The sequence below is a fragment of the Pelodiscus sinensis genome, chromosome 6, assembly GCF_052426305.1.
Source record: "Pelodiscus sinensis isolate ZL-2025 chromosome 6, ASM5242630v1, whole genome shotgun sequence".
Lineage (NCBI taxonomy): Eukaryota > Metazoa > Chordata > Testudines > Trionychidae > Pelodiscus > Pelodiscus sinensis.
In genome coordinates this window covers 106794782-106813349 of record NC_143057.1, presented here as the reverse complement: position 1 = coordinate 106813349, position 18568 = coordinate 106794782, and the positions used below count along the sequence as shown (strand labels likewise).

The window sequence follows — 18568 nt, the reverse complement described above, 5'->3', positions numbered from 1 at the left end:
CGGTGAGCCCTGCATATACGGGTATCCATATCAATGGATATCAGTGCAGATATCTGCAGCTTGTTTTTGCAGATGTGGCTGCAGATACAAATTTTGTATCTGCGCAGGGCTCTGTCTGTCTGTTGTTGGGTCCATTCAATTTAGCTCACTGTGCTGATGCAAAAAAAAGTGACATGGATAGGAATGGCTACACCACTCATTCCTTTTAAGTGACCTGTGCATGAGGAGGTGGTGGATGGAGCAGTACCTGCACTCAAAGAACTACAATTGTGCCATGAAACAAGTTGGCGAAAAGCCACTTACACCATCCTCATCTTGCACATCTGTAATGGCCAGGCATAATCTTGCCTTTTATCATCTGATATTTTTTCCTGTGCATCTTCAAAACCCCTCCTCTGAATCTGACAGCATTATAGTATAAATGTTCAAAAGTGTTTTGAGTAAGTTAGGAGTCTAAACACCATTGACTTTCAAAGTGCCTAAGTCACTTGTGAAAATGGGTCTTAGAATGCTAAATTATTTAGGTGCTTTGGAATCTTTTATCTTAGTCTTATTTCAGCTTTTAGTAAATTGTCACATTTAACAGATTCAAAGCATTTCTGAATATTTGATAGTGAAGCAAACAACATGGTCACATACATTGTGCTGCAATATACGTTGATTTGGCTTTTGGAAAAGTACGGGTTGATACAGGTATGTGTAGTTTTCAGTGGCTTCTCTGGTTAGTTTGTCATAATTTTTGGGATATTGAATTTGATTTGGGTTCTATTTTGAAATTTGTATGGATCTTTGGTATGATGATGTACAAGTGCTTAAAGTTATTGTATGGATTAAAGGTGGGGAACTGGATCCAGCCCCTGGTTTAATGTGATGTGACCTGCCATAAGTCTCCATGCTTTGGGCTGGAAGCCACAACCTCAGAACCCTCCATGGGGCTATGGATACAAATATAAGCTGGTGCAGGGAAGAGTAGTGAGCCTTGGCACTCCCTTATGGGGCTGAAGTGCAGCATATGCTCTGTTAAGTGTGAGAGGCGATGGTTTGTTTTTTCTTTTGCTTCCCAACTTGGGAACGCAGGTGAGTAGTGAGGGTTTTTGTTTTTTGTAGTAGTGAGGGTTTTTTGTTTATTTTTCTGTTTCTGTGGCCCCCAGATGATTTTCTGGTGGGTCACCGGCTCCTGACCCCCCCCAAAAAAGGTTCCCACTCCTGGTATAGACAGTCACAAATTGAAATAAAGTGTGGGAGCTGTGCATGTGTGAGCATTACAATGAAACAAGAGACCCAAAAATCTAACTACAATTGTATACACACTTGCCTTTTCTCATTTGATGCAGTTTCTCTTCAGAATGCCCCCAAATCAGTAAAGTTCTTAATCCATTTTTTAACTGATCAGAATTAAAAACTTACTTGGTTATCACAATCTGTAATTAAACATGAAAAATCCACTTGCCTTGAGTGAGGCAGATTTTGCTTTGGAATCTAATCTTTTATTAAAAACAGTTGCTAGCCCAAATGTAAGTTACTAAATATGACCAGGAAAAACTTAAACAACAAATTGTCTAGTAGCACCTTAAAGACTAACTAAACATTTAGATGGTATCATGAGCTTTCTTAGGCACAACCCACTTCTTCAGATGACAGGATTATTAGAAGTCCAGATCCAAGAGGAAAAAAAAGGGGGGAGGAGGGAAAGTGAGCAGGGGAAAAAAAAGAAGAGAAAAACAAGGAGGGGAGGAAAAAAGAAACAGTGCGTAGATGGTTCAAATAGTTACAAGAGGCTGATAAGAACCATTAGCAGGGCTCGCCAGCCGCGCTGTCCAGCGAGCTGCGCATGCACAGATCGCCCGAACCCAGCTCTTCCGGGTTACAATCTACTCGCCATGGGTGAGTAGATTGTATTATTTGTCAAGCCCTGACCATTAGCACTTACATCGTTCGGTTGGTTAAGTCATTACTACCTTTCACATCCTAATGACTTAACCCAGTGGTCCCCAACGCGGTGCCCTTAGGTGCCATGGTGCCTGGCCGGGCCATTTCTGTGCACCCGCCAAGTGATCGGGGCCAGCCCCGCCCCCGGGCACATGGTGCATGGGCGGTGCCGGCCCCTGGGCACACAAGGTTTGGGTGGCCCCGCTCCCAGGTCCCTGGCACAAGGGCGGTGCCAGCCTCTGGGTGTGCGGCGTATGGGCTGTGCTGATCCCGGGCGTGTGGCGTATGAGCGTCCCCGCCCTGGGCACGTGGTACAGGGGCAGCGCCAGCCCTAGGCGTGCAGCGCATGGGTGATGCCGGTTGCTGGGCGTGCGGCACAGGAGCGACGCCGGCCCTGGGAGTGCAGTGCATGGGTGGCACTGGCACTGGGCATGCAGCGTATGGGTGGCCCCGCTCCCGGGCGCCCGGCAGCCCCAAAAGGTTGGGACCACTGACTTAACCAACCAACGGAGGTGCTAATTTTTCTTATCAGTTTCTTGTAACTATTTGAACAATCTACTCACTGTCTCTCTCTTTTCCCTTCCCCTTCTTTTTTTCTCTCCCCCTTCTCCCCTTCCCTATTTATTCTTGGATCTGGACTTCTAACACTCCTGCCATCTGAAGAAGTGGGCTGTGCCCATGAAAGCTCATGTTACCTTCTACATGTTTTATTAGTCTTTATAGTGCTACTAGACTATTTGTTAAGTTTTTCCTGTTAGACTAACTCGGCTACCCCTCTGAAGCTTTCAAATATGAACGTTGTAATATAATGCAGTATCACATTTCTGAGCCTGCCGACAGCTACTCCAGTGTTCTTGCTACTTGGAGTAGCTGTGCTAGGTGGTCCATAGTTCTGTTAATGAAACTTATCAGGTGTATAGTTACTATTCAGAACCTTATGGGTGGCTAAGAAATTGTTAATTGCTTGCTGCTGCTGTTGGAAGACCTTTTGAACCAAAATAAGTGCTGGAGTTACAGAATGGAGAGAGGAGGAGATATAAAAGTGTGTGTGCTTATGTTTTGGGGTTGTGCATGATGGTGCTGAGTTGAGTTTTTTCAGCAACCAAAAGCTGTGGAGGGGGAAGAACAGGGAGAAAGTTCCTAGCCTGTTCAAAGAGCTTGAGGAGATAAAACTTCAAATTTATAAGGCATTCATTAGTCAGATGCTGATAGCCAAACATAAAGAATCCAGGCAGTGAGTTTGAACAGTAGTCTGGGAGAAATCTCTAGATCTCTTGCTTTTTTTATCAGTTGGTGCCAGGGCAGGTGGGTGTTTGATCAGTGTGTTGCTGCTTATTGGAACCCATTCTCCCTGTTAGGAATATGAATAGTTAGGATGAGGCTTCCTGTTTCTGGTTAACCAAAAGGGACTAGAGCAGCTCCCCGCCGCTGTAGGAGCTCCATGGCGGGCCCAGAGGTGGTGGCGTGCTGCAGGCAGGGGCTTCTCTGGCCATCTGGAGCAGCCCCTGTCTGTGACGGGCTCAGACCGACCCCCTCCTGCAGTTCCAACAAGCTGGTGGTAGCCGCCCTTGTCTGTGGCAGGGGGTGGGAGGGCTTCAGCCCATTATGGCTGGAGTGGCTCTCCTGTCTGCCCCCCTTTTAAATATAATGCTTAACCAGTTAACCAATTACATGTGATTTTTACATCCCTACTTGCTGTTCTGGTGAAATCTGGATATTTGACGTCGTCTTTCAGCTACTAGACTAATGGTACTTTTTTCCAGCCCTTAACATAATATATTAGCTATAAAATGCTTCTAAAACCCACTGCACATGTATCTGTTTTCTTTTTCCCTGTCATTCCCCCTATGTTGTGACCGTACACATCAGAGAGTTCTGAACAGTGTTGAATCTTTTGATCTCCATAGCTGTTATAGCTTCTGTTAAGTTGGTGGCACACGAAATGGGTAGAGGATGAAATCCACAGAATCCCATGGCTATCACAGCAGATTCCATTTCATTGCTGTGAGCTGAAAAAGTGTTTTCTGTTTTTGGAATTCTTACAGAACATACAACTACTTGCAATTAGCTTTTCATGTGATTTTAACAGTAAAATCTTTCAAGGCCTAATCTGGCACAACAGACAAGCTGTGTTTTAATAGTTATGGTCTCTTAATTATATAATAGACAATGAACTGATACTGAAGTTACGTTGTACTGCAATTTACCAGTTAATGTAAGAAAATGCATATTTTCTTAATGTAAAGACCATTAATATAGTTTTAGTGGTTATATATGCTAAAATGTATATATTTTTCTCAACTTTAGCAACTCTATTTGAAAAATAAGGGTTTAAATTGCGTTTGGATCATAGGCGTGTGCTGCCTGTGCCCAGGCACACCCTAACGTCTCTGGCCGGCTAGCGGCTGCTGGAGGAGAGGGATTTGTGATGGGGCGCCGCAGCCCCGCACTTTAAATTCCCCGCGGCCATCTACGGGGCACTGTGGGGCAGAGAGAGCGGCATGCTCAAACGCCGTGCAGCAGGTGAGAGGGGAGACGCCTGGGTGTGGCATGACATCACGGCCCGGGACTTTAAAACTGTGCGGCCCAGCTCCAGAAGCAACTAGGGCCCAACTACAAACTCCGTCTGGCCTGAGCCATTTTTGTGCCCCGGGTCCCACAGCACTTCCCCCGTATGCACCCGGGGGCGCCCCCCGCCCGTCCCAGCAGCACTGCACGGAGCCCTTGCCCATCCCCGCAGTACCATGTGGCACCCCAGGGGCACCCCTGCCAGGCCCGGCAGCACTGTGCGGCCCCCTTGAGGCGCCCGGGGGCACCCCCGCCCGGCCTGGCAGCACTGCACAGCGCCCTGGGCTAGGGCCAGGCCGGCCTGTAGCTTGGACCGGCTCTGACTCCAGCCCCATGAATTGGAAGGCAGAAGCTGAAAGTAAGGGAGGGGAAGGGGCTTGCGCTGGGGGGGAGGGGCAGGTCAGGAGAAGAAAGGGGAAGACACCAAGGGACAGGGTAGAGGAAGACACAAATGCCAGGAAGCCAAGTGGAGACAATGAGAAAAAGGGCAGGAGGGAAGGTTTCAGTGGGAGGGGGGACAGGGTAATGCTGGGAGAGGAGAGGGTAAGGTCATTGGGAGTTAGAGGGGGGGAGGAGGTGCTGGGAGAAGGCTTGGGAGAAGGGGTGGGCATGAGGAAGGCAGGGATGGAGCAAGGCATGTGTGAGGGCACAGGGGCATGAGGGGAATGGGGGCAGAGGGTGGTGAGGGAAAGGGGAGGCACCAGGAGGGTGCAGGTGCCAGGGGATTCTGGGGGTGAAGCAGAAGGGCAGACATCTACAGGGGAGGGACCAGCGCCAGAGAAGAGAGACAGGGCAGGTGTGTAGAGGGAGGTGATAGGAGAGGGGATAAGGAGGGGTAGCTCACATGATCAAAGTGGGCTACTGGAGGAGTGGGCACAGGGGGAAGAGAAGGGCTGGTGGAGGGGGCAGGTCTCAGGAAGGCTGAGGGCAGTGAGAAGGGCAGGAGTCAGGACAGCAAAGGAGGGTGAGGGGTTGGGGGCAGCAGGCACCAGGGGAGGTGATGGAGCAAGGGGAGCAGGAGACATGGCAGCAGAGGGAAAAAGTAGAGGTTTATGAGATATTTATTGATAACTTGGGTGCCACAGTGGCACATCCAAACAAGCCTCGTGAACTCAGTACTTGTGAACATCACAAAATTCATTCTGCTCATGGGAGGAAACTCTTAGAGGAAACACTTTCCCCAGCCTCTCCGCCCCCGAGTTAATGTCACATACAGGATAGTTGCATGAGAGGAGTTTGAGGGGGGAGGGAACTAATCTCTATTGGTAGGAGGATGGTGGGAAAAGTCCTTGGGGGGGCGGGGAGGGAGGCACATGACACCTTTTACTTATGGTCATGTGTCCATCTTGCCCAGAGAGTGTTACCTCCAGAGGTGTGGCCAATGGGGGTCAGAGGCATGTACTGCGGGGGGGGGGGGGGCAAAGTACATTTTTACAGGTAACACTCTCTAGGGTCAAAGTACATTAAAAAAAATCCTTTGGGTGCACACCCTAAAGAAATGTGCTGTGTGCGCCTATGGTTTGGATCACGGTAACCTGCTTTCTACCCTCCGGTAAATTGCCAAATCATTATTCTTTTCATTTATGCTTATGATCCTGTGCAGTGTTAATTTCTCCATGATCCTGAAAGCAACAATTTGAAAGTTGCTAGAATTGTATGATTCTAGTTGTTCCAAACTGTTATGCTCTGCAAGTGGGAAAGCTAGTGTACATGAGACGGGCATGATCATCCACTTCTGGGAACTTTCAAACGTGAGAGGCAAGAGGAAAGACAAAAATGCCGTTGGAAATAAAATCAATACATTAATTGCTTCTCCCTCAAGTTCAGTTTATTTGATTTTGTGAGAACCCCTTTTACTGTGTTTGAAGATGTGGGAAAGATTGCTTACCACACAGGCAGAAATTAAATCGAAGTACTTAGTTAATGCACGTTTGTGATATGTTGAGTTGGGAGATCATTCACATACTGACAAAGATATGATTTCACATATTGAAGAATAATCTTTTGTTGAAGTCAGTGTGCTCAGACAGATTCTAATAGGCACAAGTCTGTTAACTGACTGACTCCTCCGCCCTCTCCTCTCCCCCCCCCCCAGTCCCGGGGAAGGGGGAAGAGACAGGGAAGACTGAGGTTTGTGGCTTCCCATAGGCCAGATTTACTTTTTCTGGGGTTCCAGAGTTAGTGGATTTTGTGGACCCCCTTAGGCTTTGCGGTGGGAACAAAAATAAGAGGTTCAATGTGTGGGACAGGACTGCCATCAAGTGAGATGGGATGCAGTATCTGGGTAGGAGGTGGCAGTGCAGGATGGGGTGAAAGGGAGGTCAGGGTCTGAAAGAGAGTCTGGTGGCAGGGAAGGGTGTGTGTTAGAGGTATGAGAGGGAGTTTGGGAGTGGAAGAGGCTGGGAGAGTCACTCAAAAAAGATGAAAGGGTGAGAATGCAGCTAGCCAACTAGCTAGCTGAGGAGGGAGACAAAGAAGTGAGGAGTAAAGGAAAGTGCAGTTTCTGCGAAATAAAATTGTATCCTCCCCCTTAAATCTTCCCTCTACTCCAGCCTCATTCCCTTCAGCCCTATGATTCTCCCCCTCCCCAGCCTGATTGCCTACATTGCTCCATGCCCCTCAGTGCAACCTCTGCCCCCTCACATCCTGTTCCCACATCCTCCCAGGCTTTCTGGCTCCCCCTCACCTCCACAGCCCAGCTGGGCTGTTCACTGGGCTTCTTGCCTCCCTCCCTCTGCAGCTCAGCTGGGCTGCATGTCACCCCTGCGGCACACAGGGACTCTTATCCTGGAAAGTCTGCGTTCATTTTGGATCATGAATGTTGCTGGACCAGAAAGTTTCATTTAGAGGTGCAACATGTGCTTTGAAAGGGGACGGCTTATGCCTGCAGGGCAGAAGAAATGACAAATCACTGAGCACAGCCATCAGGGCAGGCATTGTGGGATACTGGTGAAAGCCAGTTCTCTCAACAAAACAAACAGCAGAGTTCACATTGGCTCTTTGTTAACAATAAGGGGAGGGGAAAAGACAAAAGCCTGTTGCAGGGCTGGAAGTTTGTCGCCAAAACTGTGTTTTTCCTGACTTTTACATTAAATGGCAGTTTTTGGTAACTAAACATGCCAATATAGACAAATTCTCACATATATCATAGATTGTGAATGCTCTTGTAAGGAATGACATCTCTTTTTCTATGGAAGTTTCCCTATCGGATATATTTATTAAATCACTGGAAGAGTTTGTATGCTGATGACATTTAACTCTCTTTCAAGTAAAAAATATAGTCCCATTTCCCAGTTTAAAATTTAGAATTATGAATGGGTGTGGCTTAAGCCATCTCTTTCTGCAGTGATGGTTTACTATAACATCCACATTCAGAAACAATTGAAAGTTGGTGACACAGTTTGAGACCTGTGGAATGAGGGATGACTTTATTGGCATTAGTAAGAATTATTGCTGCTGCTCTTGTGAGGAGAGATTTCACAAAAGTAGACAGAATGGGTAGGGGAAAGCAAAAAACTGAGAACCTTATTTGAGACCACCTGATGAATTTATGCAATTTTGTAGGGCACTCAGAATCATGGTTCTGAGTGCCCTAAATGCCTGGATAAAATTTAAATAGCTTTATCAGGCCTGTTTAACTGGAGTTCTCAGTTTCTTTAATGCAAACATGGTATGGTAAATGAGTATTCAGTTTTGAATAAATCATTCTATTACTCCATTAAAATAATTAGAAGGCTTGTTTATACTACAGGTTATATGGGTTATGTTGCTCAGGGTTGTAAATAAGCAATTCTCCTGAGCAATGTAAATTACACAGGCCTAAGTGCTAGTGGGGAAAGTGCTATGTAGGCTGGAGAGCTTCTCCTGCTGATATAGCTGCTGCCATTACCAGAGGTGATTTATTATGTCAACAGGAGAGTATCTTCACCAAACATACATCGGCACAGCTGCATCTAACCCAGAGTTACAGTTATTGGATTCAGTTCTTTTGATTTTGATAGTTACTTTGTTGCATGACTTTCAAGTCATGAAATCCTGCTTTAATATCAATACTTGTTTAAAAAAAATACATGGGATTGGAGAACCTTCAATTTGCTTGTGTGAATTAAGGCAGAAGACTAATGAGTTTATGCATTCTATAAAGTTGTCTTAGCAGTTCTGCCCTTGTACATCAATTTTGACCTGCAGCACCTTTGGTATTCAGATCTTAGGCCTATTGAGTGAAGACTACCAATAACGACTAATTATGTGGGTATTGTAGTGATGTAAACAAAAGGTCCACTAAAGTCTAAACTACTGAACTCAAATTAATTTTGATAGGTCATTGTTAAAAGTGGATTTGTTAAATGTTTTAGTTCATATGACAAACCTATAAATAAATGATTTGTAAAACTCTCCCTTTCAGAGTCATTATAAAGTATGGGAATTCATGAGTCTTGCACTTTTCTTTCTTATATCCATTTTATTATATGAAGCATAGGAAAGTGACTTCTCTTTAGAAGACACTTTAAACTAGAAATATAAATGAAATTTAGATAATTATTCTATTTATTCCTTTTATTGTATTGAGCACATTACGTAGATATGTCTATTTTCCATATTCCCCTGGCTTTGATCTACTTTTGTCTGACTAAATTAAATTGTATTTGTTACAAACATGTTAAATTAGGAACAGGATTCTTGTAAGTCCCATTCTACAATCTCAACCCTGAGACATGCATATTGTGTTCTTATTAGGGATGTTAAATTTCAATTAACTAATAGAATAGTCAATGGGATTTCCATCAACTGTTCGATTAGTCTATAAGAACTTCCGTGTTCCATCTTTGAAATGTACAAGAGCCCCAGCGGGGACTCTTGTACATTTCAAAATTGGCCACCGCTGCCCCCCTGCTCCCTTCCCATGGAACTGGAGCTCGGGGGAACTGGCTTTTAAGCCAGCTTCCTCCTGCACCCCTTCCTCTCTTCCCCTCTCTCCCCCTGGTGTCTCTTTGTGATAGAGGCAAGAAGGGGTGGAAGTGACTAGTCGACTAGTGTGTCGACTATCTGATAAGTTTTTGCTTATCGGATAGTTGACTAGTCAATTAGTCGCTTGCATCCCTAGTTCTCATGCTTTCCCAAAGTTCCACAAGAATTAGAGAATGACACTAGTGAGAATGATCACTGTTGTTCTTGTGAAAAGAGGTTTCACAAAGGCATGATTCTCTGTTATAGTGAGGGAGAAGAAATGCAAGACAGATGGAGAAAACAAGGATAACTGTAGGAGGGGGAGATACCCCCCCCCCCCCAAAAAAAAGATTGTTTTAGTGCTGTGTTTCTCAGAGAGCTTGTAACTGTCTGCTCCGGTTTGTTTACTTCATGACTCCGCAGCCACAGAGCATTGTATCTCCCAGCCAATGGGAGCTGCGGGAAGTGGCATGGCTTGGGTCATTGTTTCCTGAAGCTCCCCTTGGCTGCAAATGGCGAATCGCAGTCAAGGGGAGCTGCAAGACTCCGTGACTATGGAGTCATTAAGTCAGTGGTGGGCAATCATTTTTGAAGGGGTGCCCCAGAAGGGGTGGGGGCAGGAGACTGTGTGCTCCCCTGCCCACAGACCCTGACTGGCCTGGGGGTGGGAGGTAGTGCATGAAGTATTGAATAGCTGGTGGTCCCGTCTAGGTGCCAGATGTCCCTGGCGGTGGGAGGAGACTTTGCCTGCTCCCGCTGCCCCCAGGCTAATCACAGTCTGGGGGTAGGGAGCATGTGAAGTGTCTACTTCTACCCCACCCTGTAAGGGGCATGCAATGCCTAGATTGAACTACCAGCTGTTTTGAACAGCTGGTGCTTCCCTCTAGGCGTTGCACATCTGTGTTGGCAGGAGGAGACTTTGCGCACTCCTCCTGCCCTCAGGTATCAATTGGCCTGGGGATGGGGGAGTGGCAGGCAGTGTTCCCTCTAAGATTTTTCCAACCATGAGCAAAGTGAATTTTGGCTTGTGCACCAATATTGAGGTCATGTGTGCTGGTTTGGATGTGCACCACCATGGCACCTAGTTTATTAACACGTGTGTTCCTGTCTGCTGGAGCAGAAACCCCTCCTTTCTCCCGTCATGCAGCATGTCCCATTCCCAGCCGCCAGAGCAGACCCTGCTGCCCTCACCATGCAGCATGTCCTGTTCCTGGCCTCCAGAGGAGACATGCCCTCATCCCCGGCCATATGGCAGGTCCTATTCCTGGCCCTCCTCTCGACATGGCAGCTCTGTCTACCCGCTGTGTCCGCGACAGGTCCCTGCCCCAGTGGCTCCCTCACCATGCCATCTCAGCAGGCCCTGCCTGCTGGAGCAGCCACCTGCCGCAGAGTTCTGTTGCGTAGTTCTCCAGAAGAGAGGGGTAGGGGAAGAATTTTTCGTGTGTGGCTGCACAGGTGCTCACCTTAGTGAGAAGTATGGTGGCAGGGAAGCTGCGGGCTGGATCAACCATCTTGGTTAGCCATGTCTGGCCTGTGAATGCTGTCTTGCCCACCCCTGCATTAAGTAAACATACTGGAGGCCAGTTAGCAGTAGAGTAGGCCCATGACCAACTTCGAGAGACACTTCTTTAGGGATGTAGATGGCAGTGCATGATCTGTCTTTCCTTGCTCTCCCTAGGTGGAGTGCCATGGAGGCAGTACATGTGTTCCTGGCATACAGGATGATGGTCATGTACTGTTTATTCTATAGTAACTTACTGAGCTTGCATGCCTGAAACAACCTGCTCTAGAGGGAATTGTTTTATATTCTTTGGCCAAAAAAGGAGAGTTTTGAAGGACTAAGTTAAGAAATACTGTTTGAAGTAAGATTGGCATAGAAAGGGGAGAAAGCAAGGATACTCATAACCAGGGCTCAACAAATAATGCAATCTACTCGCCCATGGTGAGTAGATTGCCTGAACCCAGCTCTTCCAGGTTGTAATCTGCACATGCGCAGGACGATCTGCGCATGCGCAGATCGCCAGACAGCGCGGCTGGCGTGCGGGGCTTGCTGCGGTTTGGTGAGCCTTTAACTTAAAATTATGTATTAAATATAATTTTAAAGTTACTAATTACACTGTGGATTGTTAAAATTAAAAAAGCTTTAAAGCCTGATTTATTTTTCATTGGTCAGTTTGGTTTTTTGGTTTGATTTTCATTGTCCAAGTTAAGAAAAATGAACAATGAAGCAAGGTTTCACTTTCAAGTTCTTGGTACTGTAACTTTTTCACTGCTGTTGTACTTAAATTTGCATTTCTGTTGGTCTTAAATTTGCTATGTAAAACTAGGGTAAGTCTACACTGGCACTTTGCAGCGCTGTAGCTTTCTGGCTCAGAGTAAGGATGTTAATGTATAGTCAACTATAGAATTAAGCGTTATGCCACCCAGAGGCTGCTAATGACAGAGCGAGGGGGGGAGCAGGAGCCGGTGCTGTGGGGAGATGGTTGAAAGCTCAGACTATGGACAGGAGCTGCTGCCAGAGCAGCCTCTGTCCATGGTGGACCCAGGCTCATCACTGACAGAGGCTGCTCCAGCAGCAGCCCCTATCCATGGTGGGTCTGAGATCCCCGGGCACAGGGGAGGTGGAGTTGTTGCTGTTGGTAGGAGCTCTGACTCCCCACGGACAAGGGCAGTTGCTGAAGCAGCCTCTGTCTGCGGCGTGCCCAGGCTTGCTCTGTAGACAGAGGCTGCTCCATGGGAGGTGGTGGAGCAGCCTCTGTCAGCGGGGAGCTCATACCCCCCATGGACAGGGGCTGCTGCCACCCCACGCTGCTACCTCCATATCAGAGGCAACAGAGTGGGATGACAGACAGCTGGTCTGGGTCGGGAGCTGGTTTTTAAACTGGCTTCCACCTGGCACCACACACTGCAGCCTCTGATACACACTGGCTGTTGTCTCCACCCCAGGGACTATAGAATAGTTGAGTAACTAACTGGTAAGAATTAATTCGGTCACTTGACTATTTAGTTGCCCGATATTTAACATCCCTAGCTCAGAGGTGTAAAAAAACACCCCCTTCCTATGAGCATAGCAAGTTACAGCATTGTAAAGTGCCAATGTGAACCAGGCTAGAGTGTTGGGAGCCACGTTCCCAGTGCTGTTAGGTACTTGGCTCACAGTGGTGGTTTACATAGTGCTGGGAGAGATTGTGTCATGGCCCCAGTTTCAGTTTAAAGTGCTTAATTGTAGACAAAGCCTAAATTTGACTTCTTGTCATTTTAATTTCAAGAAAAGAGGTGGAAAGGAGAGATTGAATTTGAGTTTCTTCTTTTCATTAAATATTCTGTTATTACAAGATTGTTACACTTAGTGTTTGGACTTCATGCATAAGCCAGTGCAGGAGGTCTTTTGAGCCCTAAGATCAAAACTAATTGTTGTTCATTGTGAGTGTCCTCACCTTTTATTGTGTAACACCATCTACCACACCCTGAAATTGTAAAACCTTCCACCTTTGTTTTTCCTTAGCTGATCAATAAACAAATCTGTGCACAATCTGTGAATAGATCTGTGGACCATTGCTACTGCTGCTCAGCCTTCATGTGCATACTTGTTAAGCTCTGATATATGGGAGCCATGCATGATATTTGTGGGTTTGAATCTCCGTGTCATCATTGCCATTAAGCTTTGGAGGACTGATTGAAAACACTCTAGGATGCACTTTGTCTTCTTAGTATGGCTAGAATCTGGCATAGGCTGCCTTGAAATTTCTAATTGGAAATCTGAATTGTGTTCCTCTGTTAGGTATGGAAGATCATGCAGAGATCCATGCCTGGTCTACACCTAAAATTTTATTGTTCCATGGGAAAGCAGAGTGAGGCCTACTGTTCTCTGCCACAAAGTGCCTGGTTTCTGCAGGACTCCATGCTAGAAATTCTGTGGTGACTTTATTTAAATTTTAAAAATGGAAGTTTTACTTAATTTCATATTAATATGGTTAGTACAGTGTGCCCTATGAGTGTTTTAAATTATAAAATTACATTTATTTTTGCTGTTACCCACTTATGATATGCTGCATTGTTGTTTTTTATAATTGTGTTAGTTTCCCCCAGTATTGTCTATATCTTCTGATAGTTTGGACTTTTGGCATCTATGAAAATAAGGGGAAGGTGTCCACCCCTGGTTGAACAATAATTTTTGATGGGAGTGGGGGATGGCTTGCCAAGATTTTGGAAAGTGGTCAAGGGTCACACTCTTTTCATAATATAAATGGAGGAGGTACAGGGCCTGGGATGGAAGTTGGGTGCAGAAGGGTCCTTGGGGTAAGGGACTGGTGTGCAGGAGGGAGTGTGAGGTCTGGGAAGGAGTTTGGGTGAAAGAGGCAGTTGTGACCTGGGGCACTGGACTGTTGTGCAGGTGTTTGGTTTGTGACCTAGGACAGGGTATTGAGGTGCAGGGGTTTGGGTTGTGACCTTGGGTAGGGGATTGGGGTGCAGGATCTGGGAGGGGCTATGGGTTCAGGAGGGGGACAGAAGGTTTGGCTTATGTGGGGGAAAGGGGCAGAAGGTTGGGGGTGAGGAAGAGGCTGGGGTACCAGAGACAGGCTCTGGCAGGATTTTCAGGCAGACTGCCAGCCTGCATGCTCCAGCCCCGCACAGGCTGCAGGGATCATGTGCGTTAGTGAATAAGAGCCTGAAAGAAGGGAGGAGTGGTGCTTCACTTGCTGTCTGTTCTTCAAACAGGCAGCTCCTGTTGGCTAGAAATCGGCCAATGGGATTATGTTGTGGGGTGGGGGAGCAGTGCTCACAATTGAGGGAGAGAAACGGCTATGGCATTGGCTTTTCTGAGAGGTTAGAAGGGGCCCCGGGGCAAGTAGGGAGTCTGCCTGAGGCTTCCTGCTGCATCCACAGGCCAGATATGGTGGCTTGGCGGGCTGGATCCAGCCCCCAGGCTACATTTTGCCCAGTCCTGTGTTAGACTGAGGGATAAACATGTTGGATGCTTCTGATAAAATGGTCAATATTGAAATAGTTACAGAACTACATTAAAAAAACAAAACCGTGTAAAACTTTAAAGCCTACAAGTCCACTCAGTCCTACCTTTTGTTCAGCCACTTGTAAAGACAAACAAGTTTGTCTATGTTTATGGAAGATAATGCTGACCACTTCTTATTTACAATGGGACCTGAAAGAACGGGCATTTGCATGGGCATTTTTGTATCTGCTATTGTCTGGTAACTATGTGCCAGATATGCTAAACATTTGGATGCTTGTAACAGTCCGGGTCAGCGGGAGGCCATGCTGACCCACTATCGTGATTAGGTGAAATAGGAACTTCTGCTTTCTGGTTCAGGGTGGGGCAACAAACAGACAAGCAAAACAGTTAAAGGCTCAGTCCTAACCACAGGCTGAGCAGCAGTTTGTGGAGCTACACCCGAATCCAGGCATTGCAGTACAGAGGCAGTTCATATAGTTTAATGCTCAGGCCTTTCTGCAAGCTGAGTGGTAGTCGGATCTCCTTGCTCTGGCAGAGAGCCGACAAATGCAGGGGGGCTTCTGCTGACAGGGGGAACCTGCCACCCTGGGTGATGGGGTGGCAGGGTGATGCAGGCCTACCCACTCCACTGCATCCCAGCCCATGGCCCCAACTGTGGCAGCGTGGGCTACCACTGGGTCAGCGGGGATCCTGCCTACAACATGCTGACTGAGTCAGCGGGGTTCAGGCTGCAACATGCTGCCCCACCCAACCTCCATTTCATCAGCTGACACTAGGTCACCTATCCCTGGGCTGTTTCCCAGTTCCCCCTGGGGCCTACTTGACATGTCTGCTGGTTCTCGGGGTCCTTGACATGTCTGCTGGTTCTCGGCGCTTTCAGGGTGTCCATAGGTTTAGGTTCAGGGTCTGGGTCACTCACTGGTGCCGGCAGTGAAGCCCAATCTGTGGATCCTGGTGTAGCCTCTCGTTGTCTCTGATGATCCTTAGAGCCTTGTGGTGGTCAGGGTAGCGTTGGCATATCCCCGGGGCTGGGCAGTGGTCCCGGGGGCCAATCCAACTGTACTTCAGATGGCATGGCAACCAGGCCTCCCTCCTGGGGAGGCCAGGGAAAGTGTCTGGCCTGCTCACCCGCTTGGCTCTAACTGAGCTCTCTGCCCCTGCTCTTATAGTCCTAGTCCCGCCCTTCCACTTATGGAGGGTAAGGAAGTTAAGTAAGGGTTAATGGACTGGTTTATAGACACTTCCTCTTTCCTCCTTTGAAATGTACAAGAACTCCAGTTGGTGCTCTTGTATATTTCAAAGGAGGAATGTGGAACTATGTGTGCTGTCCAGGACCAGTGGAAAGTCCTGCTGATTCTGACCTGCATGTGGTGTGCCAGTGGTGTCCCCTGCTGACCCTGGGCTCCATGCTGCGCTGCCAATTTGAAATGCCACATGGAACTGGCTTTACTGGGGGACTCCCCACCTGATCGTGGATTCTGCAGAAATGCCACACACAGCTGATCCTCTGCCTTAGTGATTCAATCCTGGACTCATCTGTGTGGTGCTGTTGCTTTGAAATACCCCTTCTTCTCTACCTCTTTCCCCCCTTTGCTGCTTCTATCTGATAGAGGCAGCAAGAGGGGCAGAAATCAACTAGTTGAAGAGTGACTCACCACAATGCCTCTTCATGCTTTGACTATCATCCCAGAGAATGCTTCCATGCTGATGCAGCTTGCTTAAAAAAAGTGCATTAATTAAATTGTGACTGAGCTCATGGAGTGGAAGGGGGGGGGGAGGGTTTCCTGCTCTGTGGTTTTACCCACATATTGCCATATATTTCATTTTATAGGACTCTCGAATAATGGCCAATCAAATATTGTTCGATTTTTAAAAACACTTTCAGTTCAGATTTAATGAAAAGAAGTTACCAATGTGAGACTTCTAAAGATAACTATAGTACACAGCCCAGGTGAATCTGAAGTGCGGTCCAAAATCTTAGAGGGATGAGTTATGGAATATGCTGTCAGAAGTTTAAAGAGCAACACACTGATGCAGAAACTACAGGACCTCACCCACTAAAAAGGAAAATCTGATGGTATCTGACTTGGATCATGAAAATGAGTTCAGTCCTCATTGCTGTGGATTATTATGGAGCAGAACTAGTTTGCATGGAAACATGTTCTCTTCAATGGTGGCTAAAGCATAAAGGTGCATAGAAATTTTTATCATATCAGACATGTCCGTACCTTGCAATGCCAGCTACAAGAGTGCCATGAAAACACCTGTTTTCACTTTCAGGGGATGGAAATAAGTGGGTAACATTATCTCTTGTAGGAAAACTTGTTTGTTTTAGTGATTGACTGACTGAGTGGACCTATAGGTGCTAATACAGGGATGGGCAAGACAGCGTTCGCAGGCTCGATGTAGTCCGCCAACATAGTTGATCCGGTCTGTGGCCACCCTGCTGCTCCCCTATCCCCAGGCCAATTGAGACTTGGGGTGGGAGGAGCGCACAAAGTCTCCTCCTGCCACCAGGGGTGCTTGGTGCCTAGAGGGAATCACCAGCTGTTAAGAATGTCTGGCAGTTCAGTCTAGGCACTACACGCCCCTGGCAGGGCACAGATGGAGGGGGCGAGACACTTCACATGCTCCCCTGACCCCAGGTCATGATTGACCTGGGTGCAGGAGGAGCAGGCAAAGTCTCCTGCCACTGGGGAGTGTGGCATCTAAAGGGGACCGAACAGCTGGTGGTTCTCATTAGATACCATGTGCCCCTGGCAGAGTGAGATCGACAAAAATACTTCACGTGCTGCCCCACCCCCAGGCTAATCAGGATCTGTGTGTGAGGGAGCACACAGTCTCCTGCCCTCACCCTTTCAGGGTGTCCTGTGATTATTTCTGAAATTTGTGAAGTGGCCCCCCTTTCAAAAAATATTGCCCACCCTGTGCTAAACTTTTAACTTGTTTTATTCTTTAATGCAAAATACTGTTTTACTTCTGAACAGTGTGACTATTCGTAATGAAAATAATATTAAGTAAGCATTGTATACTTTCACAGTGCAATTAAAACTGTGATTTAATCACAATCATTTTGAAATTTCAGAGTTAATTTTTAATAGTTTGACTGCCCTACTAAAAAGCCAGAAACTTAATGTGATCTAACATTCTGCCTATCCTGATAACTCTCATAATCTACTCTCCCTTATTAGTGAGAAGATATTTCAAGCCCTAAATAAAATATTGTTTCTTACTGGGACTCTTACACATATACCACTCTGTGTGCAGCCTCTTGTTCCTCATCCCTCTAATGTGCCATGATTGCAGTTAGATTGGTGTGGGAGAACATTGCTCTGGCATGGTACATTGGCATCAATGGAACTGTGTACAAATGCTATTGTTTGCCTGGGCAGGTCTGGTTGCAGGATCAGGGCCATGTACAATATCAATATGCATGTTTGTATTTCCAGGTTCCGAGGTGAGACAGGACCAGACGTCATTTTTGAAATACAGTAAGTCAGTGAAATGCTTTGAAAATAAAAATATAGACTATTTCCTAATTACCCTTTGTTTTCTGGCTTGTACTTTTAATTCTCCACTGTATTTTAGCTCTTTTGATAACTGCCTTTCTAAAGTAGGAAATTTGTAAATCTGTCATTTGTAGTGTTTACATTTTTCCTCCCTTGGCTCTTTCCTTCTGTCAAAAGCAGTTAATGTTACTTGGATGCCATCCTTTTTTTGTGAGAGTATTCTGTATTTTTTTGTTTTGTATCATTAATTTTTTTGAAGTCCATCTGAGCAAGAGTGTCATGACAACACTTTTGTTAAGAGGGAAGAAACTCTATTTGAGCATTGAGATTTAATAAAAGATTTCCTTGAGCAGAGTTCTTGAGGCCTTCTCTGGGGTTTGGAAGGTAGAAAATACTGAATGTTGCAGTTGTGGACAACTAATAGAAAACTGGAATGTATACCCTTCATTTCAGAATATGCTAAATCTGCAAACAAAGTCTAATCATGCACATCCTGAAAATTAATTTACAATTCTATTGCAAAGTATTGTATGCTTAAACAGTGGAATAAACTGAAATTATAGCCTCTTTTTGCGGAAATAGTTCAGTTATTTGCACTTTTGCTCAAGGAGCAAAAGAAGTCAAATGTCTGTTCATGGATAGT

At 46.4% G+C, this 18568-nt stretch overlaps 1 protein-coding gene across 8 annotated transcripts in view; it reads left to right on the top strand.

Moving 5' to 3' along the window:
* Window positions 1-18568, top strand: part of NIPBL (NIPBL cohesin loading factor) — a 312200-nt gene that overhangs the window by 21361 nt on the left and 272271 nt on the right. For 6 of the 8 annotated variants that reach the window (XM_075932528.2, XM_006139462.4, XM_006139457.5 and 3 more), the window contains exon 2: window positions 17866-17907. The exons of the other annotated variants lie outside the window; for them this stretch is intronic. The gene's annotated coding sequence lies outside the window, so the exon portion shown is untranslated. The remainder of the gene's footprint in view (window positions 1-17865; window positions 17908-18568) is intronic. 8 annotated transcript variants of the gene reach the window in all.